Below are 23,899 nucleotides of genomic sequence, written 5' to 3' on the forward strand. Positions count from 1 at the left end.
CTTAAGATCTCTTTCATGAACTTAGCATAAGAGGGTATTTGCTCAGGTGCCTCTGCAAGCAGAATCTTTATTTTAAGAGTCCTGAGATAGTCTGCAAAGCGGGAAAATTGTTTATCCTGTTCCGCTTGGCGGAGTTTCTGAGGATAAGGCATTTTGGCTTTATATTCTTCAACCTTAGTTGCTGCAGGTTTATTTCCTACAGAGGCAGGTTGAGAAGCCTTCTTGAGGGAGTTATTATCAGCACTTGCAGGTGTCTGATCCCTCACTGGCATTTGAACGCCAGAACTAGACATGGATTGGGCGTTTAACGCCAGATTCCTACCCTTTTCTGGCATTTGAACGACAGAACTAAACATGGATTCGGCGTTTAACACCAATTTTTCACCCTTTTCTGGCGTTTGAACACCAGACTTATTCCTCTCTGGGCTCTTACTGTCCTCAGAGGGATTTTGGGTAGCAGGTTGCTCATCCACTGTCATCTGTTTTTTTCTTGGCTTTTTGCTGCTTTGGGTTGAGGTATTTAATATTTTTCCACTTCTTAATTGAACTGCTTGGCACTCCTCTGTTATCTATTTTGATAACTGCTGTTTTGTTTTATTCAATTGTGATTCCATATCCTTGTTAGCATTTTTGGTTTCTTGTAGCATCTTCTTAAATTCTGCTAACTGCCTTGTTATAGAAGATAGTTGCTGATTGAGTTCAGCAACTTGTTCCTGAGGACTAAAGTCAGTTGATACTACCTTAGCTTCTTCTTTCATGGAAGACTCATTACTTATGTACAGATGCTGATTTCTAGCAACTATATCAATAAGCTCTTGAGCCTCTTCAATAGTCTTTCTCATGTGTATAGATCCACCAACTGAGTGGTCTAGAGATACCTGAGCTTTTTCTGTAAGCCCGTAGTAGAAGATGTCTAACTGCACCCACTCTGAAAACATTTTAGAGGGGCATTTTCTTAGCATCCCTCTGTACCTCTCCCAAGCGTTATAAAGGGATTCATCATCCTCTTGTTTAAAGCCTTGGATGTCCAGCCTTAGCTGTGTCATCCTTTTTTGAGGGAAATATTGATTCAGGAATTTTTCTGATAACTATTTTCATGTTCTTATGCTTGCTGTAGGTTGGTTATTTAACCACTTTTTAGCTTGATCTTTTACAGCAAATGGAAACAGTAATAATCTGTAGACATCCTGATCTACTTCCTTGTCACATACTGTGTCAGCAATTTGCAAGAACTGTGCCAGAAACTCAGTAGGTTCTTCTTGAGGAAGACCAGAATACTGGCAATTTTGCTGCACCATGATAATGAGCTGAGGATTTAGCTCAAAACTGTTTGCTTTGGGAGGTTGATGCACGGAAAACTTGTCTCATAACAAATTTCCTTCGGCAAGTGTACCGAATTTGTCGTCAAGTAAAAACTCACAATAGAGTGAGGTCAAATCCCACATGGATTGATTGATCAAGCAACTTTAGTTAGAGGAATGTTCTAGTTGAGCGAATCAGAATTTGGGTTGAGAATTGCAGAAAATTAAATGGCGGGAAAGTAAATAACAGAAAAGTAAATGCTAGAAATAAAGAGCTGAATGTAAATGACGAAAGGTAAATTGCAGAAGCTTAAATGGGAATGGGGTAATTGCTCATAAAAGTAAATGACAGAAATTAAAGAGAATGGGTAAGATCAGAAATGGGGAGTTCATTGGGCTCAGGAGATGTTGCCTTCTCCGGATCAATTTCATTTTCATCTCTTCCTCAATCAATGCACTCATTGATCTCCTTGGCAATCTTAAGTGATCGAATTACAATTCCTTGTAATTCAATCTCTCAAATCTTGATCAATAGCCAATTCCTTAGTCAATTGCTCATGAGAAGAGATGAAGTATGGTCACTGATTATACCACATGCATTTCCCAAATCAAGTGTTGATTATAGTCACATATCCATCCAAATCCAATTTGGTCCAGCATGAGAAAGCATTTCTAGCATGATCTCTTCATTCCTCTTTCAAGGTTCAGAAGAGATCCAAGTTTGAATAGCTTCTTTTCCAAGATAACTACCCAATTGGATGAAGATCGAAAGCTTTCAAGTAAAATCAAGAGAAAAGATAGAAGAAGAATAATGAAAACTAGTATTGATCCATCAAATTACAACAGAGCTCCCTAACCCAATGAAAGGGGTTTAGTTGTTCATAGCTCTGGAAAATGAAAACAAAGATGGAGAATACATTATGAAACTAGAAGTGCAGAGAAAGTAAAATACAGAGAGTAGTCCTATGCCAAGAGGCTCCCTATAATTTCCAAACTCCTCAAAATAATTCAAAGCTACTCCTATATATACTACTCTTCTGATCTTCTAGTTGGTTTTTCAAGTCTTGGGTATGGGCCTTTGGATCTTGAGTTTAAAGCAGTTATCTTCTTCATTGGGCTTGGCTTTACTTGCAGAAAGAAAGTGTGAAGTGGTCAGAGACTTTAGCTCAGGACGTTAGTGGTGTTAACGTTCAGTGAAAATATGGGTTTGAGAACGTTAGTGACAATTACCTTTTTCACTAACGTTCCTCACCAGAGTAAGAGCCACGTTAACTTCAACGTTAGTGGCACAAACGTTGCTACTAACGTTGCCTCTATGTCCTTCGCACACGTTATTGGGACTCACCTTTCCCAGTAATGTTGAGAAGTCTCCCCTTCCTTACGTTAGAGTCCACGTTAACTTAGTTAACGTGGCTCTTTTAACGTAGGCTTGCCAACCTTCGAGAACGTTAGTGACACTTACCTTTGTCACTAACGTTCCAATGTGCCCTTAGCTCCCACGTTAGATTCCACGTTAACTAGGTTAACGTGGCCTCTAACGTGGCTGTGCTAGCCATCTCCAACGTTAGTGACAAAGGTGAATGTTACTAACATTGGCTCATCATCTCTCCTCCTCACGTTAGCTTCCACGTTAACTAAGTTAACGTGGGAGTTAACGTGGCTCATTGTGGCTTGTGTGGCCTCCTTCCAACGTTAGTGACAATGTTAGGTGTCACTAACATTGGCGATCACCTTCCTTCTTCATGTTAGCTTCCACGTTAACTAGGTTAACGTGGGAGTTAACGTGGCTTATTGGGGCTTGTGTGGGTTAATCCCAACGTTAGTGACAATGTTTGGTGTCACTAACGTTGTCGACCACCTTTCTTCACGTTAGCTTCCATGTTAACTAGGTTAACGTGGGAGTTAACGTGGCTTATTGTGACTTGGCCAACGTTAGTGACAAAGTTGAATGTCACTAACGTTGGCTTCCCCTTTACCTCTTAACATTAAAGGCCACGTTAACTAAGTTAACGTGGCTCTTAACGTGGCCACTTATGAGCTTGGTCCAACGTTAGTGATAATGTTAAGTGTCACTAACGTTGGCTCCCTTTCCTTTCTTCCACGTTAGAGTTCACGTTAACTTAGTTAACGTGACTCTTAACGTGGGTAATGATGGCTTCGAGAGCGTTATTGGCGATTACTTTTCTCATTAACTTTGCAAGTTACTCCCATTCCACGTTAGTGCTAACGTTAGTGTAACTAACGTAGCCACTAATGTGGTTCTTCTTTGCTTCCTTTGTCCTGAAATCAAGCAATAAAGTGCATCAAAGTTCTAGTCCAAGTCATGGGAAATGCAACATCAAATTTGTCATTAAATTCATGCAAAATCCTCATGAAATCATGTAAAGTGCACAATGTATGCTGGAATCAAGATGTAAGTGAATATCTACCCAAAACTAGCTTATTTTCTAAGGAAATGCATGAAACTACCTAAAAACAGTAAAGAAAAGGTCAGTGAAACTAGCCAAAATGCCCTGGCATCACAACACCAAACTTAAAGCTTGCTTGTCCCTAAGCAAGTACTGGAACAAGAGAATGATGAATGGAATGCCAAGAGAAATGAGTCATTCTTGTGGAGGTCATGCCCCTGGTTTTATAGTGGTTTCATGCATAGCAACTTAGGTTCATTCCTGGCTTTCAGACCTTTATCATGTCCTAGAATACTCACTTTGCTTGCATCCCATGAGACTTTTATTCATTGATCCCTTTTGTTTCTTGTCAATTCAGGGCTTATTTGTATTCTTAGGCTAAGTGCTCTGTAAGGGGGCAACTCTTTAAAATAAGCTTTCAGCCAACACTCCCGAACCAGTTGGTTCAAGGTGCTAGGTGTTGAAACACCCCTACGGACTTACTTCCTCAAGTCTCTCCCCCATACATACACACCACAGGTACATGGTTTGTTTATTTTCTTTCCTTGAAGTCTTGGTGTCCAGCACCTGTTTGGGCTACTAAATGTTCTGTAGCAAAGATTGCTCTTGATAGTGGACTTTCAGCTGATAATCCCGGGTTAGTTAACCCAAGTTACCAGGTGATAAAGCACCCCTGAGAGCTTAGTAATCCAAGCAGATCCTTGGTACAAGAACACCACAGACAAATCCCTCAAAACTCAAACCCTTGGTGCCCAGCCTCTTTTTTTGCTATTTTTCTTTTATTCTTCACTTTAATTGTTTCTTTCCCTTTTTCTTATTAGGATCTTGTTATTTAGCTAGTCTTATGGGGTGTGTTCAAAGCATATGATTCAGGACAGATAGTTGTCTTCCCACCTTGTGGTTGAACCAACTTAGCTAACTTATGACTATACCATAAACTCATGAACTTACTCCATAGTATGAACTCCTCTCTGGTCTTTTGAAATACACATTCTCTTTTTCATTTGATTCAAAGGACAAGCATACAAGTAAGCAAAGTAAGGATGCAGTGACATGAAGACTAGCAAACATAGACCTCTTCAACAAAAAAACTTAAAAGACAGAATTTAAAAAGGTTCAAACTAACATTTAACTATTAATCAAGATTGCATTTGGACTTCCAGTTTTTATCATTCTAAGTACATGGAATTAAGTGACAATACAACCTTTAGGGGATGGTTTCTAGTTGCCCCCTTTTTGTCATCATCCTGGTCTTTGTTACCTCACTTCCTTGGGTGAAGGTGCACCATTTCCTCATAAGATTTCTGCAAAGTTATTGGAAGTTGCTTGTTCCCAAAGCACTTGAGAAATAGTTAGCTTGCATGTATGCTTGTGACTTCTGAACTTAATTTGGTGTGTCAACACCAAACTTAGTTCCTTGCCCAGTACAGAACCTTGCATATATGCAGAGAACCTAATATCTTGTTGTTTAACAAAACAATTATCAACTAAATTCTAACTAAATCTAAGTGGTTTCCATTGATTGATTGGAGCTAGCAATGTGCTTTGGGAATGGAGTGTGATTCCTTTGGTGGAACACCAAACTTAGAATCACACTTTCACTCTTGAATTATTTTGGTGTGGAACACCAAACTTAGCTCCTCGCAATACAGGGGAAACAAATTGTGATCCTTATTGAAATAAAGATGAAAAGGAAACTACCTGAGGTTGGGTTGCCTCCCGACAGAGCGCTCTTTTATCGTCGCTAGCTCGACGGTTCCTCCTTTACTTGAGATGGTAATTCACTCTGGGGTTTTCCCCCATGTTGCCCAGATAATGCTTGAGTCTTTGTCCGTTCACTGTAAAAGTCCTCTCTGAACCTTCATCCATGATTTCGATGTGTCCATATGGCGAAATTTTTGTGACAAGAAAAGGTACGGACCACATTGATTTGAGTTTTCCTGGGAATAGTCTTAATTTGGAATTGTAAAGGAGTACTCGCTGCCCCTTTTCAAAACTCCTGGGTGCAAGATGCAGGTCATGTCTTCTCTTTGCCTTCTCTTTATACATCTTGGTATTTTCATAGGCTTGTGACCTGAATTCCTCCATCTCTTACAGCTGCAAGATCCTTTTTGCACCAGCAGCAATGCTGTCAAAATTTAGTATCTTGATAGCCCAGAGAGCTTTGTGTTCCAGCTCCAGTGGTAAATGACAAGCTTTCCCATACACTAGTTGATATGGGGACATTCCAAGTGGTGTTTTGAATGCTGTTCTGTATGCCCAAAGAGCATTATCCAGCTTCTTCGACCAATCCTTTCTTGATGCCCCCACAGTCTTTTCCAGGATCCTCTTTAGCTCTCTGTTGGATATCTCAGTTTGTCCACTTGTTTGGGAATGGTAGGGCGTGGCTACCTTGTGTTTTACCCCATATCATAGGAGAAGAGCTTCTAGTGGTCTGTTACAAAAATGGCTCCCTCCATCACTGATGAGTGCTCATGGGACTCCAAACCGGCTAAAGATATTCTTCCTAAGGAAGTTCATGACTACCCTGTTATCATTCGTTGGGGTTGCAATAGCTTCTACCCACTTGGAAACATAATCCACTGCTACCAAGATGTACTTGTTTACATATGAGGTTGGGAATGGTCCCATGAAATTGATTCCCCACACATCAAACAATTCCAGTTCCAAGATGAAATTTTGTGGTATCTCATTTCTTTTAGGCAAGTTTCCAGATCTTTGGCATTCATTGCAGCTCTTGACTAGTTCTTTGGCATCCTTGAAAAGAGTGGGCCAAAAGAATCCGCTTTGTAACACCTTAGCTGCAGTTCTATCCCCTCCAAAGTGGCCTCCATAGCATGAGCCGTGGCAATTCCATAGGACCTCTCGTCCTTCTTCTTCCGAAACACATCTTCTAAGGATTCCATCTGAACACTTCTTGAATAGATATGGCTCATCCCAGACAAAGTACTTTGCATCATTCATGAGCTTCCTTTTTTGATGTTTATTGATCTTTGGAGGCAATGCCCCAGTTGCCTTGAAGTTGGCAATGTCTGCGAACCATGGTACTTTGTGAACTATCATCAACTGCTCATCAGGGAAGAACTCGTTCACACTTGTATCAGGTGTTCCACCTTTATCATGAGGAATCCTGGATAGGTGATCTGCTACCTTGTTCTCCACTCCTTTCTTGTCTCTGATTTCAATATTGAATTCCTGCAACAATAAGATCCATCTTATTAGTCTTGGCTTTGATTCTTGCTTGGCAAACAAATATTTAAGTGCTGTGTGATCTGTAAAAACAATCACTTTAGCACCAATGAGGTACGATCTAAACTTGTCAAATGCAAAAACTATTGCCAGCAACTCCTTTTCAATAGTGGTATAATTTCTTTAAGGACTTTGCTCGCATAGTAGATCACATGGACTAAGTTATCTTTCCTCTGTCCCAACACTGCCCCAACTGCAAAATCAGATGCATCACACATCAATTCAAATGGTAAATTCCAATCAGGTGGGGAAATGATAGGAGCAGAGGACAACCTCATTTTCAAATTTTCAAAGGCTAACATGCATGTTTCATCAAAGATAAATGGTGTATCAGATACAAGGAGATTGCTTAAGGGCTTGGCTATCTTTGAAAAATCTTTAATAAACCTTCTGTAAAAACCAGCATGCCCTAAAAAGCTCCTAATTGCCCTGACATCACTGGGTGGAGGCAGTTTTTCAATAAGTTCTACTTTGGCTCTGTCAACCTCAATGCCTTGGTTAGAAACTTTGTGACCAAGGACTATTCCTCCTGTCACCATAAAGTGACATTTCTCCTAGTTCAAGACCAGATTGGTCTCTTGGCATCTTTTCAATACCAAGGCGAGGTGATGTAGGCAACTAAGAAAGGAATCTCTGAATACCGAGAAATCATCCATAAAAACTTCAATAAATTTTTCTATCATATCTGAAAAGATAGAAAGCATGCAGCGTTGGAAAGTCGCAGGTGCATTACATAGCCCAAATGGCATGCGCCTGTAGGCAAACACTCCATATGGGCAAGTGAATGAGGTTTTCTCTTGATCTCTGGGATCAACCACTATTTGGTTATATCCTGAATAACCGTCGAGAAAACAATAATAAGCGTGCCCTGCGAGTCTTTCCAACATCTGATCCATGAATGGAAGGGGGAAATGATCTTTTCGTGTAGCCTCATTGAGCTTTCTGTAGTCTATGCACATCCGCCATCCTGTGACTGTCCTTGTAGGAATTATTTCGTTCTTCTCATTGGGAACCACGGTAATTCCTCCCTTTTTTGGGACAACATGCACGGGGCTAACCCAGGGGCTGTCTGAGATCGGGAAGATTACCCCCTGCCATAACTTCATAACTTCTTTCTGTACCACTTCCTTCATGATTGGGTTCAACCTCCTTTGGGATTGAATGGATGGTTTGGCATCATCTTCCAGCAGTATCTTGTGCATGCATATGGCCGAACTTATCCCTTTCAAGTCAGCAAGAGTCCAACCAATGGCATCTTTGTGGTTTCGCAGTACTTTGAGCAGTTCATCCTCTTGATCTTAGCTGAGGCATGAGCTTATGATTACTGGGTAATTTTCATCTTCTCCTAAGTATGCATATTTGAGAGAGGGTGGCAGTGCTTTGAGTTCAAGTTTGGGTGCTTCTGACTTTTCGTTCTCTTCCTTTGGTGCACCTTGTATTTGAATCTCTGTTGGTGCAACCTCTTCACTAAACGTAGACTCCTCCTCTATTAATCCTTCAGGTTCTTCTTCTTCAAAACTTTCTTGCACTGCATCTTCAAGTGAGTCCAACCTCATACACTCTCCCAATTGCTCTGGTGGGTAACTCATGGCCTTGAATACATTGATCGTCATCTTTTCATTGTGTAATCTTAGGGTGAGATCTCCTTTTTGTACATCAATGACAGCTCCAGCAGTGGTCAAGAATGGCCTTCCCAGGATGATGGAAGCCTTGGCTTCCTCCTGCATGTCCAGCACTACAAAGTCTGCTGGGAAGATAAAATCTCCTACTTTCACCAGCAAATCTTCTACGACGCCATGCGGGAACTTGAACGATCGGTCTGCCAATTGTAAGGCCATCTTTGTTAGTTTAGCTTCCTCAATCTTCATCTTTCTCATCATAGCTACCGACATCAAATTGAAGCTGGCTCCTAAGTCACAAAGAGCCTTTTCCACTGTGATTTCCCCTATAATACAAGGGATCTGAAAACTCCTGGGATCCTTCAATTTCTGGGGTAGTTTGTGCTGAATGATAGCACTACATTCTTCGGTTAATATCACAGTCTCGTTGTTCTTCCAGCTTCTTTTCTTAGTCATTAGCTCCTTTAAAAACTTGGCGTAGAGCGATATTTGTTCTATTGCTTCAGCAAAGGGTATGTTGATTTGTAGTTTCTTGAAGATCTCCAAAAATCTCGAAAACTGGTTGTCATCCCCCTTCTTCTTTAATTGCTGAGGATATGGGACTCTTGGTACGTCTGGCTTCAGTACTCCTTCCCCTTTTTGTGAACTCAGATTAGGAACTTGAGCTCCATCCTGCTCTTCTTCCTCTTTATCTGAGTCCTTTTCTTGTGGTTTCTGGGGGGTTTCCTTCAGTTCCTTCCCACTCCGAAGGGTGATAGCCTGACACTCCTCCCTTTGTGTTGAGCTAGTATTGCTGCGAAGGTTGTGGCTGGAAATTTGCTTGAATAAGTAGCCGATTTGTGTCTCAAGTTTCTTGATGGCAGCATCCTGATTCTGCATATTGGACGTCACTTCTTCTCGGAACGCTTTACTATCTTGAATCTCTTTGCCTATGCCTTCAAGTAGATTCTCAATCCTTGAGAGTCTGTCATCAAATGATTGTAGATCGGGATTAGAGGTGGAAGGATGAGGTAAGTTATTTTGGTTTTGATTTGGATGTGGAGAGGTGTTGTTATGGGGGTGTTGATATGGTCTAGATGTGAAATGTTGGTGGCTTGCATTGTTGGGATTTGGGCGTCTTTGATCAAGGCTTTGGTCTTGTTGATTTTCCCACCCAAAGTTTGGGTGATTCCTCCATCCAGGGTTGTAGGTCTTGGAGTATGGATCATGGTTTTGCCTAGGTGAATTCCCAATGTAGTTGACTTGCTCCTGACTTCCCTCTGCTTCTTTATTCACTCCTTCTTGGGTTGTTGATGAAGTAGTGATTGCTGCTACTTGGTTCCTCTCCATCTTCTTGGTTAGGTCAGCCAGCTGCTTGGTGATGAGCTTGTTCTGAGCCAGCAGAGCATCTACATTGTTTAGCTCCATCACTCCTCTAGTGTTCCCTCTTTCGGAAGCATAGAAGTAGTCATTCTCTGCTACAGTTTCAATGACATCTATGGCCTCCTCAATGGTCTTCTTCTTGTTCAAAGATCCTCCGGATGAATGGTCTACGGCCTTCTTTGACTCATAAGAGAGCCCTTCATAGAAAATGTGCAGCTGCACCCATTCGTTGAACATGTCAGGTGGACACCTCCTTGTCAGGTCCTTAAACCTCTCTCATGCTTCATACAGAGTCTCACCATCTTGTTTCCTGAAAGTTTGGACCTCAGTTCTCAGCCTATTGATTCGTTGAGGGGGGTAAAATCTTGCTAAGAATTTGTTCACCACATCTTCCCAAGTTGTCAAGCTCTCCTTTGGAAAAGACTCCAGCCACTTGGCTGCCTTATCCTTGAGTGAGAATGGAAATAAGAGCAGTCTATAGGCGTCAGGATGAACACTATTAGACTTCACTGTGTCACATATTCTCAGGAAGGTGGTTAGATGTTGATTGGGGTCTTCTTGGACACTTCCTCCGAATGAACAGTTGTTCTGAACAAGGGTGATGAGCTGTGGTTTTAGTTCAAAATTGTTGGCATGGATGGTTGGCTTTTGAATGCTACTTCAACAGTTTCCTGGGTTGGATTGATGTAAGAGCCTAAAACTCTTCGATCCTCCCCAGCATGATTTGCTCGACCTCCTCCGCCATGGTTGTGAGCCTCTTCTTCATGATGGTTTTCCATGTTTTCTTCCATGTTTGGTTCAAAGTATTCCTCCTCTTCCTCAGCACCAACTACTCTCTTTCCTCTTGCTTCCCTCCTTAATCTAAAGAAGGTCCTCTCAGGTTCAGAATCAAAGGAAGTTGAAGCACCGCTTCTTCTCCCTGTCATACAACCAACAAGTTCAAGCAAGGATAATAAATGCAGAAAGTATTTCTGTCAGAATGACTGTTAGTGTGATTGATGCAATATATCAAACAGTTAGTGGGTTAGTGAAATGAATGGTAAATAACTAAAACTGAAAAAGTAGGGGGAAGGGAAGAAATTAACTAAAACTGAAAGTAAATTACTCAAACAGAAAATTAAATCAAACAAAAATAAAATGCTCAATCTAGTGATCCTCCAATTTAATCATTGTTGATGCACAATCAATCCCCGGCAACGGCGCCATAAACTTGATGCACAGAAAACTTGTCTCATAACAAATTTCCTTCGGCAAGTGTACCGAATTTGTCGTCAAGTAAAAACTCACAATAGAGTGAGGTCAAATCCCACATGGATTGATTGATCAAGCAACTTTAGTTAGAGGAATGTTCTAGTTGAGCGAATCAGAATTTGGGTTGAGAATTGCAGAAAATTAAATGGCGGGAAAGTAAATAACAGAAAAGTAAATGCTAGAAATAAAGAGCTGAATGTAAATGATGAAAAGTAAATTGCAGAAGCTTAAATGGGAATGGGGTAATTGCTCATAAAAGTAAATGACAGAAATTAAAGAGAATGGGTAAGATCAGAAATGGGGAGTTCATTGGGCTCAGGAGATGTTGCCTTCTCCGGATCAATTTCATTTTCATCTCTTCCTCAATCAATGCACTCATTGATCTCCTTGGCAATCTTAAGTGATCGAATTACATCTCTCAAATCTTGATCAATAGCCAATTCCTTGGTCAATTGCTCATGAGAAGAGATGGAGTATGGTCACTGATTATACCACATGCATTTTCCAAATCAAGTGTTGAGAGGATTATAGTCACATATCCATCCAAACCCAATTTGGTCCAGCATGAGAAAGCATTTCTAGCATGATCTCTTCATTCCTCTTTCAAGGTTCAGAAGAGATCCAAGTTTGAATAGCTTCTTTTCCAATATAACTACCCAATTGGATGAAGATCGAAAGCTTTCAAGTAAAATCAAGAGAAAAGATAGAAGAAGAATAATGAAAACTAGTATTGATCCATCAAATTACAACAGAGCTCCCTAACCCAATGAAAGGGGTTTAGTTGTTCATAGCTCTGGAAAATGAAAACAAAGATGGAGAATACATTATGAAACTAGAAGTGCAGAGAAAGTAAAATACAGAGAGTAGTCCTATGCCAAGAGGCTCCCTATAATTTCCAAACTCCTCAAAATAATTCAAAGCTACTCCTATATATACTACTCTTCTGATCTTCTAGTTGGCTCTTCAAGTCTTGGGTATGGGCCTTTGGATCTTGAGTTTGAAGCAGTTATCTTCTTCATTGGGCTTGGCTTTACTTGCAGAGAGAAAGTGTGAAGTGGACAGAGACTTTAGCTCAGGACGTTAGTGGTGTTAACGTTCAGTGAAAATATGGGTTCGAGAACGTTAGTGACAATTACCTTTTTCACTAACGTTCCTCACCAGAGTAAGAGCCACGTTAACTTCAACGTTAGTGGCACAAACGTTGCTACTAACGTTGCCTCTATGTCCTTCGCACACGTTATTGGGACTCACCTTTCCCAGTAACGTTGAGAAGTCTCCCCCTTCCTTACGTTAGAGTCCACGTTAACTTAGTTAACGTGGCTCTTTTAACGTAAGCTTGCCAACCTTCGAGAACATTAGTGACACTTACCTTTGTCACTAACATTCCAATGTGCCCTTAGCTCCCACATTAGAGTCCACGTTAACTAGGTTAACGTGGCCTCTAACGTGGCTGTACTAGCCATCTCCAACGTTAGTGACAAAGGTGAATGTCACTAACGTTGGCTCATCATCTCTCCTCCTCACGTTAGCTTCCACGTTATCTAAGTTAACGTGGGAGTTAACGTGGCTCATTGTGGCTTGTGTGGCCTCCTTCCAACGTTAGTGACAATGTTAGGTGTCACTAACGTTGGCAATCACCTTCTTTCTTCACGTTAGCTTCCACGTTAACTAGGTTAACGTGGGAGTTAACGTGGCTTATTGGGGCTTGTGTGGGTTAATCCCAACGTTAGTGACAATGTTTGGTGTCACTAATGTTGTTGACCACCTACTTTCTTCACGTTAGCTTCCATGTTAACTAGGTTAACGTGGCTTATTGTGACTTGGCCAACGTTAGTGACAAAGTTGAATGTCACTAACGTTGGCTTCCCCTTTACCTCTTAACGTTAGAGGCCACGTTAACTAAGTTAACGTGGCTCTTAACGTGGCCACTTATGAGCTTGGTCCAACGTTAGTGATAATGTTAAGTGTCACTAACGTTGGCTCCCTTTCCTTTCTTCCACGTTAGAGTTCATGTTAACTTAGTTAACGTGACTCTTAACGTGGGCAATAATGGCTTCGAGAGCGTTATTGGCGATTACTTTTCTCATTAACTTTGCAAGTTACTCCCATTCCACGTTAGTGCTAACGTTAGTGTAACTAACGTAGCCACTAATGTGGTTCTTCTTTGCTTCCTTTGTCCTGAAATCAAGCAATAAAGTGCATCAAAGTTCTAGTCCAAGTCATGGGAAATGCAACATCAAATTTGTCATTAAATTCATGCAAAATCCTCATGAAATCATGTAAAGTGCACAATGTATGCTGGAATCAAGATGTAAGTGAATATCTACCCAAAACTAGCTTATTTTCTAAGGAAATGCATGAAACTACCTAAAAACAGTAAAGAAAAGGTCAGTGAAACTGGCCAAAATGCCCTGGCATCACAGGTATACAGATGCTGCTCCCATATGCAGCAGTAATGGGATTATCATATGACCCTAGAATCCTTCTGAACTGTTCATTTCCATTTAGGTCCATGATGGATAAAAGGGAATTAATATGAATTACAAATAAAATATATTTTTGTTTTTATTTTATTTAAGTAGAAACAAACCGAATAATTAAAAATAAATAAAAATAATAAGATAAAATAAAATAATTAGAAATTAAAATATAAATTCCAAAAACTAAGAGAAAAATAAATTTGAAAACTAAAATAATTACTTAATTAAGAAGATTTGAAAAAATTTTGATACGATTTTTGAAAAAGATTTTGAATTTTGAAATTTCAAAACTAAGATAAAATAGAATAAAAATCTGAATTTTTAAAGGAAAATTCGAAAATTAATTAAAATAAAGAGAAAAGATATTTTTAAATTTAATGAAGAAAGAGAAAAACAGTAAAAATGACACCAAACTGAAATTTTTAGATCAAAACAAAGAAAACAAACAGAAAAACTTTGAATATCACGATGAACGCTAAGAACAACTTTTGAAAAATTTTTAAGAAAATAGAAACACAAAGGACACCAAACTTAAAATATGAAACTAAACTCAAACAGAAGACTAAATCATGAAGTTATTAGTTTTGAAAATTTTCGAAAATAATTTAGAAAAATAAAATAAGGATTTTAAAATTTTAACCAAAAACAATAATAGAAGACTGTAAACCAAAAAGAAAAATTTTTCCTAATCTAAGCAACAAAATAAACCGTCAGTTGTCCAAACTCGAACAATCCCCGGCAACGGCGCCAAAAACTTGGTTCACGAATTGTAAATCACATTTTTCACAACTCGTACCACTAACCAGCAAGTGCATTGGGTCGTCCAAGTAATACCTTAAGTGAGTAAGGGTCGATCCCACGGAGATTGTCGACTTGAAGCAAGCTATGGTTATTTTGTAATTCTTAGTCAGGAAATTAATAATAAAAATGGTTGGGTTTATGAGAAGTAATTAACATAAAATAAATAATACTTGTTATGCGGTAATGGAGAACAGATTGAGGTTTTGGAGATGCTCTGTCTTCTGAATCTCTGCTTTCCTACTGTCTTCTTCTTCACGCACACAGGTCTCCTTCCATGGCAAGTTGTATGTTGGTGGATCACCGTTGTCAATGGCTACCATCCGTCCTCTCAGTGAAAATGGTCCAAGTGCGCTGTCACCGCACAGCTAATCATCTGTCGGTTCTCACTCATGTTGGAATAGAATCCATTGATTCTTTTGCGTCTGTCACTACGCCCAACACTCGCGAGTTTGAAGCTCGTCACAGTCATCCCTTCCCAAATCCTACTTGGAATACCACAGACAAGGTTTAGACTTTCCGGATATCAGGAATGGCCGCCAATAATTCTAGCCTATACCACGAAGACTCTGATCATGAACCAGGAGGCTAAGAGATACACACTCAAGCTAGTGCAGATAGAACGGAGGTGGTTGTCAGGCACGCGTTCATAGGTGAGAATGATGATGAGTGTCACGGATCATCACATTCATCAGGGTGAAGTGCGAGTGAATATCTTAGAACACAAGCAAGCTTGATTGAATGAAAAATAGTAGTAATTGCATTAATTCATCGAAACACAGCAGAGCTCCTCACCCCCAACCATGGGGTTTAGAGACTCATGCCATCAGGAATACAATATTCAGATGTGAAAATGTCATGATGATCAAAACAAATATTTATACTAAGCTAGTGACCTAGGTTTACAAAAAATTGAGTAAACTAAGATAGATAGTGCAGAAATCCACTTCCGGGGCCCACTTGGTGTGTGCATGGGCTGAGTATTGAAGCTTCCATATGTAGAGACTTTATTTGGAGTTAAACGCCAGGTTGTAGCCTGTTTCTGGCGTTTAACTCTGGTTTGTAACCTGTTTCTGGCGTTTAACGCCAGAATATGGTAAAGACTTGGCGTTAAACGCCAATTTGCATCATCAAAACTTGGGCAAAGTATGAACTATTATATATTGCTGGAAAGCCCTGGATGTCTACTTTTTAACGCAATTGAGAGCGCACCATTTGGGCTTCTGTAGCTCCAGAAAATCCATTTCGAGTGCAGGGAGGTCAGAATCCAATAGCATCTGCAGTCCTTTTTCAGCCTCTGAATCAGATTTTTGCTCAGGTCCCTCAATTTCAGCCAAAAATTACCTGAAATCACAGAAAAACACACAAACTCATAGTAAAGTCCAGAAATGTGATTTTTGCATAAAAACTAATAAAAATATACTAAAAAGTAGCTAGATCCTACTAAAAACTATATGAAAATACCCCCCAAAAGCGTATAAAATATCCGCTCATCAACAACCAACCTCCACCAAATTACTATGGTCAAGAGCCATTCCAGGGTGCATACCAAGATGATGAATATGGTGGACCCCCTTGTAGTTACCAACAAGCCCACCATATGCTTATGAACCACCTCCTCAACATAACTCTGAACCACCATACTTACAAGCCCCTTTCCACCATTCATCTCCATATGACCCTAATCCTTACTCACCATACCAAGAACCTTATGAGCCATACTTAGAACCACCCCAATCCCAACATAATTACTTCCAAGAACCACCACATCAACATACGCCATCTCCATATCCTCATCAAGAAAAACCACCTCCGTATTATGAGCCGTTTCTCCCAACACATGGACCCTCCTATCCACCCCAACCTCCATTCGATAACAACACAATTATATCTAATCTCATTGATCTCACCTCTAAACTCCAAAATCTTATATCGCGTAGAGACCAATCCTCTACCTCCAATATTCAACCCTCTAGCTTTAGTGCACCACCACCCTCCGTGCAAGAATACTCATATCCATCAATCCAAGAGCAAGATGATCCCAATTATGCTATTGACATGGAAAAAGAGAGAAGGGATCGTCTTCATGAATTCATACTTCATAAGAAGCTAGAGGAGGCCCTACAGGTGGAGGTAGAACAAGCGAGAAGGGATCATCTTCGTGAATTCATACTTCATGAGAAGCTAGAGGAGGCCCTAAAGGTGGAGGTAGCAGAGACCCTTGAAGATGAAGGAGTAGTTGAAGAATTAGTGAAGGACGACATCAAGGAGGAGTTTGATTATGTATTAGAGCAAGTGGGGAAAACCAAAATTATCACAGAAGAGGAAGTGGTTGAAGACTTAGGAGATGCAAAACCTCCATGGGAAAGTCCAGTCATAGAGCCTCCTTCCAAGATATCTGATGTTGATGTTGAGAAGGGTGTACAACCTCCAAGGCATATCATGGTTGAAGACTTTGAAGAGGTTGATCAAGAGATAGAGATTAAAGAAGAAGAAGCATAACCCCCCATGCCCTTGGTAAGCCATGAAGAAGAGTCCGAATGGGAAGAAAGCTACCAAGAGGAAGAGGTTAGAATTGAAGAAGCTTACAAAGAGGTGGAAGTTGTCAAGGAAGAGCACAAGGGAATGGAGCTTGAAATCACCTTGCCAAAGTTGTTGGAGACCTCTCCCCCAAAGCCATTACCATCCAATACAACATTCAAGTGGGTAAAATTCTTATCCTTGACCTTTACTTTCCCACTTGAATATGGTTTGCTTGAGACAGATAGTCAGCTTAAAGCTCTTTGTGGCTTTAAGAGTAAGAGAGAGATGGTTAGTGGTTGGCAACACAATCCTAGGTTCGTTGTGGTTGGGAGCTCAAAGTCTAAATGCAAGGGTTGGTGTAGAGCTCGAATAAATGGGTCTAGGAAGCTGTTTGGATGCCTTAGTGAGGATTCGGATTACTTACCAGAGGATCAATTTTGGGAGCTCAGAGCTTGTGAAGAACTCCATCAAAGCTTGGGGAATTCACTTGGTATTGATAGATCTTATTGGAAGTCCAAGCATTGGTGGAAGTTTCAAGATGAGTTCAAGCACAGGCCGCCATGACAAGGAGCTCACCAAATGTCCAACTTAAGGACAATAACTAGAAGTGCTAGGTGGGAGACAATCCACCATAGTATGATCGTTTTTTTTATTCTTAGTTTTATTTTATTTTATTTTTATCAGTATTCATTCATAATTTTTACATAATCATCTGCATTCTGCATTCTGCATGCTGCATATATCAAAATAAAAAAAGACGGGGATCGACGCGCAAGCATCCACGACGCGCGCGCGTCATATGTGTATGCGCCAATGAACAGAGAAACGCGCGGGAAGGGTGCGTGGTGCACAAGCCACATCACACGTACGCGTACCACACGCGTACACGTCCCCTGCAGAAAAGTTCAACCCACACGTAAGCGTCAGCGACATGTACGCGTGGGCATGACAAATCAGCGTAAAAGCGTGCTGAATAGAGAGTTGTGATGGTCTGGGGCTGGCAGTGTGCTAGAGGCACAAAATCACCCACGCGTACGCGTCCCTGACGCATGTGCGTCCTTTCGCTTTCAGACCACCCACGCGTATGCGTGGGCGACGCGTACGCGTGGGCGACGCGTACGCGTCGCATGGCGAATATAGTTTTCACGCGCACGCGTGCCCTACGCGCGCGCATCACGTCCCTGTTTCTCATTTCCTTCTCCTCTCTTCTCTCCTTTCTCCTTCTTTTCCCCCCCCCCCCCAATCTACTCCTTCCTCCTTCTTTTCATTATTGCATGTATTTATTTATCTTTCTTTCCAATTTCATGTTACCTTAGTCATTTATGGTTTCTTTTTTATTCTTTTCTTTTTCTTCATGCATTTTTATGTTGGTGTTGGAGCTTTATTTGGGTCTTATATTATTATATTCGAGCTTGTGGATATATTAGGGAGTGATTTGACAATTAATATTAATTTTTGGGTTGCTTGCATGTTTGGATATCATACTTTCCCTAACATATTTTACATGCATACCAAGTGTTTGTGAAAAGTCCGTATGGCATTGTGAATTCTTAATTATTCTATTCTTCTACTCTACTGCCTGTTTTTCACAAAACCCTTGCAATCTTTTATTAATTAAATATAATTGTCAACACAAATGTGATTGTTAGTTTGTTACATTTGATAATCAAACTGAGCTACTAATGCTTGATCTATGCTACTCATGTCTTTGCCGGCATGCTGATAAACATCTTGCATCTAATTGCCTTAATAGATCATGCTATATTTCCATTGATGTCCTAATTACATGGAGTCACGACCATGTGTTTACGACATTCTTCTTTACCTTGACATTGATTATCACTTGTATTTTCCTCTTCCCGGTTCTAGATATTTGATTTCATATCCCTTTCTCTTCTCCCTTTTCAGGATGGCCACTGGGAAGGGTACAGAGAGAGCCACTAACAAGCCTCCAGCGAGGAGAGGAACGAAAAGCACAGGCACCTTCAATAAATCAGCTGCTCCTTCAGATACTTCAAAGGTTGACCCGGCTAGACCGGCAGGCAAAGCGAATGGAGCACCGTAACAAGCGCTGATTTACATACCTTAAGGAGCTGATTGTTAGTAACCACCCACCTGAAGAAGAACTAGACACTCTGGATTCCACCTCACCTACCAAGTATCGGGAGCAATGACGACCCCGCTTGTGGAGATGCTGTTACCAACCCCACTTTGTTCCTGAATGATGGCACCAAGGACGGTGCCAAGCTTTAAGTGTGAGGAGGTCGGTCAGTACCTGACTTCCAGAGGTAATTGCTTTTTCTTAACACCAATAGGTTATTTTTTTAGTTTTTCTTTTGTTAAATAGGATAGATTGCATAGTAATAAGTGTTTGCATGTATGTTCTACTTGGTTGAAAAATAATAAATTTCTTTTCAAGACCCTATTTTCGAAAATTTTACTAATTCAAATTAAAATTCTATGTTAAACTTGTCTGAAGATTGTAACTTGGAACATGGTTTAGAGCTAGAACACACAACCCAGTGAGGTTTTGAGCTTAATTATATGGTTACATTATTTAACCATGACTTTATTCCTGTGTGTTTGCTTCTCTATGATTGCAATCTTCGCTTTGTTCCATTCTATATGTCCATTATTTAGTGTATTTACATGCTTGTATATGATTGATGCCATCATTTGTTATTAGCTCACTTATCCCAAATAGCCTATCTTTCCAATTACCTTTGTTTGTCACCTTGAGCCTTTTAATCCCTGTTTGTTCTATATTTTACCACATCACTAGTCTTAAGCGGAAAAATAATTAATTACCCCAATTGAATCTTTGGTTAGCTTAAGATAAAGATTGTGTGTCAATTAAGTGTGGAGAACTGTGAAAACTTGGGTTGATGGAAGTGTACAGTGTTTCATTGACAAAATATTGGGTATTTGGGTACCTACTCATGTGAGCCCAGAAAAATTAAAAATCTATGTGCATTGATATGTTATGTTTACTTTTATATTTTTAATCAAAAAAAAAAAGAGAAAAAGAGAAAGAAAAAAAAATATATATATAGGGGATAAAATTACCCCAATGTTAAGTTTAATAAAAGATCAATGCATATGTGATAAAATTAAAGAAATTTTGATGCATGAGTATGTGATGCAAATGTGGGGATTTTGGGTAGCTAGGCATAATTTTAGAATTACATAGAGTGTGTGTGTGTTAGGTAAGAGCTTAGGTTAGTCAAAGATTCATATTATAGCTCACTTGGCCATATATATATCCTCACCCTTACCTTAGCCCCATTACAACCTTGAAAAGACCTCATGATGTTTGCATTGTATACTAAGTATTTGTTGATTGGTTAGATGAAGAACAAAGTTTTAGAAAGCATGACTAGAGAAGAGTAGAGTGATCAACCCTAGACACTTGAGAGAGTTAGAGTGATATACACCCCCAGTGAGGGTTCAATGCTTGATTCTATGTTCCCTGCTTTCATGAGCTATCTTCTTACAAGTTTACTTGTCTTTACTATATGATTTGAATTAGTGGAATCTGATTTATATTTGTATTAGAGAACTTGTTTACTTTTAACCAAGTACATAGAAACATCTTAGCATATAATTGCATTTACATTCATAAGTTGCATTGCATTGCATAAGTTCCACCATTTTGCCTTCACTTTTATAGTTTCTCTTGAGCTTAGCATGAGGACATGCTAATGTTTAAGTGCGGGAAGATTTGATGCACCACTATTTCGTGGTACATCTTGTACTTAATTGAGTGGATTTTATCCACCATTCTCACATTTATTCATAAAATTCGCATGTTTTGTATTTTCCTTCCTGATTTTGTGCGATGATTGAAAACATGCTTCTTTGGCCTTAATTTTGCTATGTTTAATCCTCTCTTATTACCATTCGATGCCTTGATATGTGCGTTAAGTGTTTTCAGGATTTATAGGGCGGGAATGGCTTAGAGGATGGAAAGGAAGCATGCAAAAGTGGAAGGAATAAAAGAAACTGAAGGAATTGCTAAGCTGTCCAACCTAACCTCTTCGTACTAAATCAACCACAACTTAAGCTGTAGAGATCCAAATGAGGTGGTTTCAGTTGCGTTGGAAAGATAACATTCGGGCTTCGAAATGATATATAATTTTCCTTAGTTTCCATCCTGTTAGCCGACATGCATGCGTGGATCACGCGTACGTGTGACATGGCGAAAGTTCAATCCACGCGTACGCGTGGACGACGCGTACACGTGACAGAGCGACGTGCTGGACGTATCAGAAATTGCTGGGGGCAATTTCTGGGCTGTTTTTGACCTAGTTTTTGGCACATAAAACACATATTAGATGCTATAGAGTCGGGAAATCCATTCATTGAGTCATACAGCATTCACACTTTCCATTATTCACAATTTAGGTTTTAGATGTAGTTTTTAGAGAGAGAGGCTCTCTCCTCTCTCTAGGTTTTAGGATTTCTCTTAGTTTTAGGTTTATTTCTTCCCAATTCCAGGTTCAATGTTCCTTTAATTTAGTTTTCTTATACTTTTATTTATTCTATTACTTTAATTTATTCTCTTCCCTTATTAATTTATTAATGCAAAGAGTATTTTTACATTTAATTTCTTTATTTGCTTGATTATCTCAATTCAATTCCTATTATCATGTTTTCTTTCTGCTCCCTTTACATGCATGCAAAATTGGCATCCATGTCAATGGAGTAGGCTTCTAACTTGGCTTTGGAGTTGATTAATATTTGGAGACTCTTGAGTTGGAAGATTCAAGAGTTAATTTTGATTGGAATCTCTGGCCACTAATGCTAATCCTTCCCAAGGGAGAGGATTAGGACTTATGAATAGAAGTTGGGTCCCTGCTTGACTTTCCTTTATTATGTAAGGATTAACTAAGTAGAAATAACAACCTATTACTATTAATTCTGAGAAATCCAATAAGGATAGAATTTCCAATTAATCTTCTCCTAGCCAAGACTTTTTATTTTAATTGCATAAAACGTCTTGTTAATTTTCATTATTTTAATTTATAATTATTTATTTTTCTATTCTCCAACTCTAAAAATTCTCAGAAAACTCATAACCAATAACAAGAACACCTCCATGCAATTCCTTGAGAGACGACCCGAGGTTTAAATACTTCGGTTTATTTTTATTGGGTTTGCTTAAGTGACATACAAGTTTTTGTATGAAAGGATTGTTGTAAGTTTAGAAACTATACTTGCAACGAGAATTTATTGTTATTTTCTTTTTATCATTGTTCATTCATAACTTCTGCATCATAACCTGCATTATGCATAAAAAAAAGAGAAAAATAAAAAGAGAAAGAAAAAAAAAAATATATATATATATATAATATAAATAAAGAAATAGGGAATAAAATTACCCCAATGTTAATTTAATAAAAGATCAATGCATATGTGATAAATTTAAAGAAAATTTGATGCATGAGTATGTGATACAAAAGTGGGGATTTTAGGTAGCTAGGCAAGATTTTAGAATTACATAGAGTGTGTATGTGTTAGGTAAGAGCTTAGGTTAGTCAAAGATTCATATTATAGCTCACTTGGCCATACATATATCCTCACCCTTACCTTAGCCCCATTACAACCTTGAAAAGACCTCATGATGTTTGTATTGGTATACTAAGTATTTGTTGATTGGTTAGATGAAGAATAAAATTTTAGAAAGCATGACTAGAGAAGAGTAGAGTGATCAACCCTAGACACTTGAGAGAGTTAGAGTGATATACACCACCAGTGAGGGTTCAATGCTTGATTCTATGTTCCCTGCTTTAATGGGCTATCTTCTTACAAGTTTACTTGTCTTTACTGTATGATTCGAATTAGTGGAATCTGATTTATATTTGTCTTGGAGAACTTGTTTACTTTTAACTAAGTAGATAGAAACATTTTAGCATATAGTTGCATTCACATTCATAAGTTGCATTGCATTGCATAAGTTCCACCATTTTGCCTTCACTCTTATAGTTCCTCTTGAGCTTAGCATGAGGACATGCTAATTTTTAAGTATGGGGAGATTTGATGCACCACTATTTCATGGTACATCTTGTACTTAATTGAGTGGATTTTATCCACTATTCTCACATTTATTCATAGAATTTGCATGTTTTGCACTTTCCTTCCTGATTTTGTGCTATGGTTGAAAACATGCTTCTTTGGCCTTAGTTTTGCTATGTTTAATCCTCTCTTATTACCATTCGATGCCTTGATATGAGCGTTAAGTGTTTTCAGAATTTATAGGGCGGGAATGGCTTAGAGAATGGAAAGGAAGCATGCAAAAGTGGAAGGAATACAAGAAATTGAAGGAATTGCTAAGCTGTCCAGCCTGACCTCTTTGTACTAAATCGACCATAACTTGAGCTACAGATGTCCAAATGAGGCGGTTTCAGTTGCGTTAGAAAGCCAATATCCGGGACTTCAAAATGATATGTAATTTGTCATAGTTTCCATTCTGTTAGGCGACGCACATGCGTGGATCACGCAAACGCGTGACCTGGCGAAAGTTCAATCCACGCGTACGCGTCGCTGTTTTTTACCCAGTTTTTGGCCCAAAAAATACATATTAGAGGCTACAGAGTAGGGTAATCCATTCATTGAATCATACAACATTCACACATTCCATTATTCACAATTTAGGTTTTAGTGTAGTTTCTAGAGAGAGAAGCTCTCTCCTCTCTCTAGGTTTTAGGATTTCTCTTAGTTTTTAGGTTTATTTCTTTCCAATTCCAGGTTCAATGTTCCTTTAATTTAATTTTCTTATACTATTATTTATTCTATTACTTTAATTTATTCTCTTCCCTTATTAATTTATTAATGCAAAGAGTATTTTTTTTCCATTTAATTTCTTTATTTGCTTGATTATCTCAATTCAATTCTAATTATCATGTTTT

General features: G+C 39.2%; 1 non-coding gene across 1 annotated transcript; it reads left to right on the plus strand.

The window, feature by feature from the left end:
- Nucleotides 1-10,174: 10,174 nt before the first annotated feature.
- LOC148544114 (small nucleolar RNA R71) lies at nucleotides 10,175-10,278 on the plus strand. Its single transcript, XR_015900976.1, has one exon. It is a non-coding gene; the product is annotated as a small nucleolar RNA R71 (small nucleolar RNA).
- Nucleotides 10,279-23,899: the final 13,621 nt, after the last annotated feature.

Source organism: Arachis ipaensis, chromosome B9, assembly GCF_059453495.1.
Source record: "Arachis ipaensis isolate K30076 ecotype BB chromosome B9, ASM5945349v1, whole genome shotgun sequence".
Classification (NCBI taxonomy): Eukaryota; Viridiplantae; Streptophyta; class Magnoliopsida; order Fabales; family Fabaceae; genus Arachis; species Arachis ipaensis.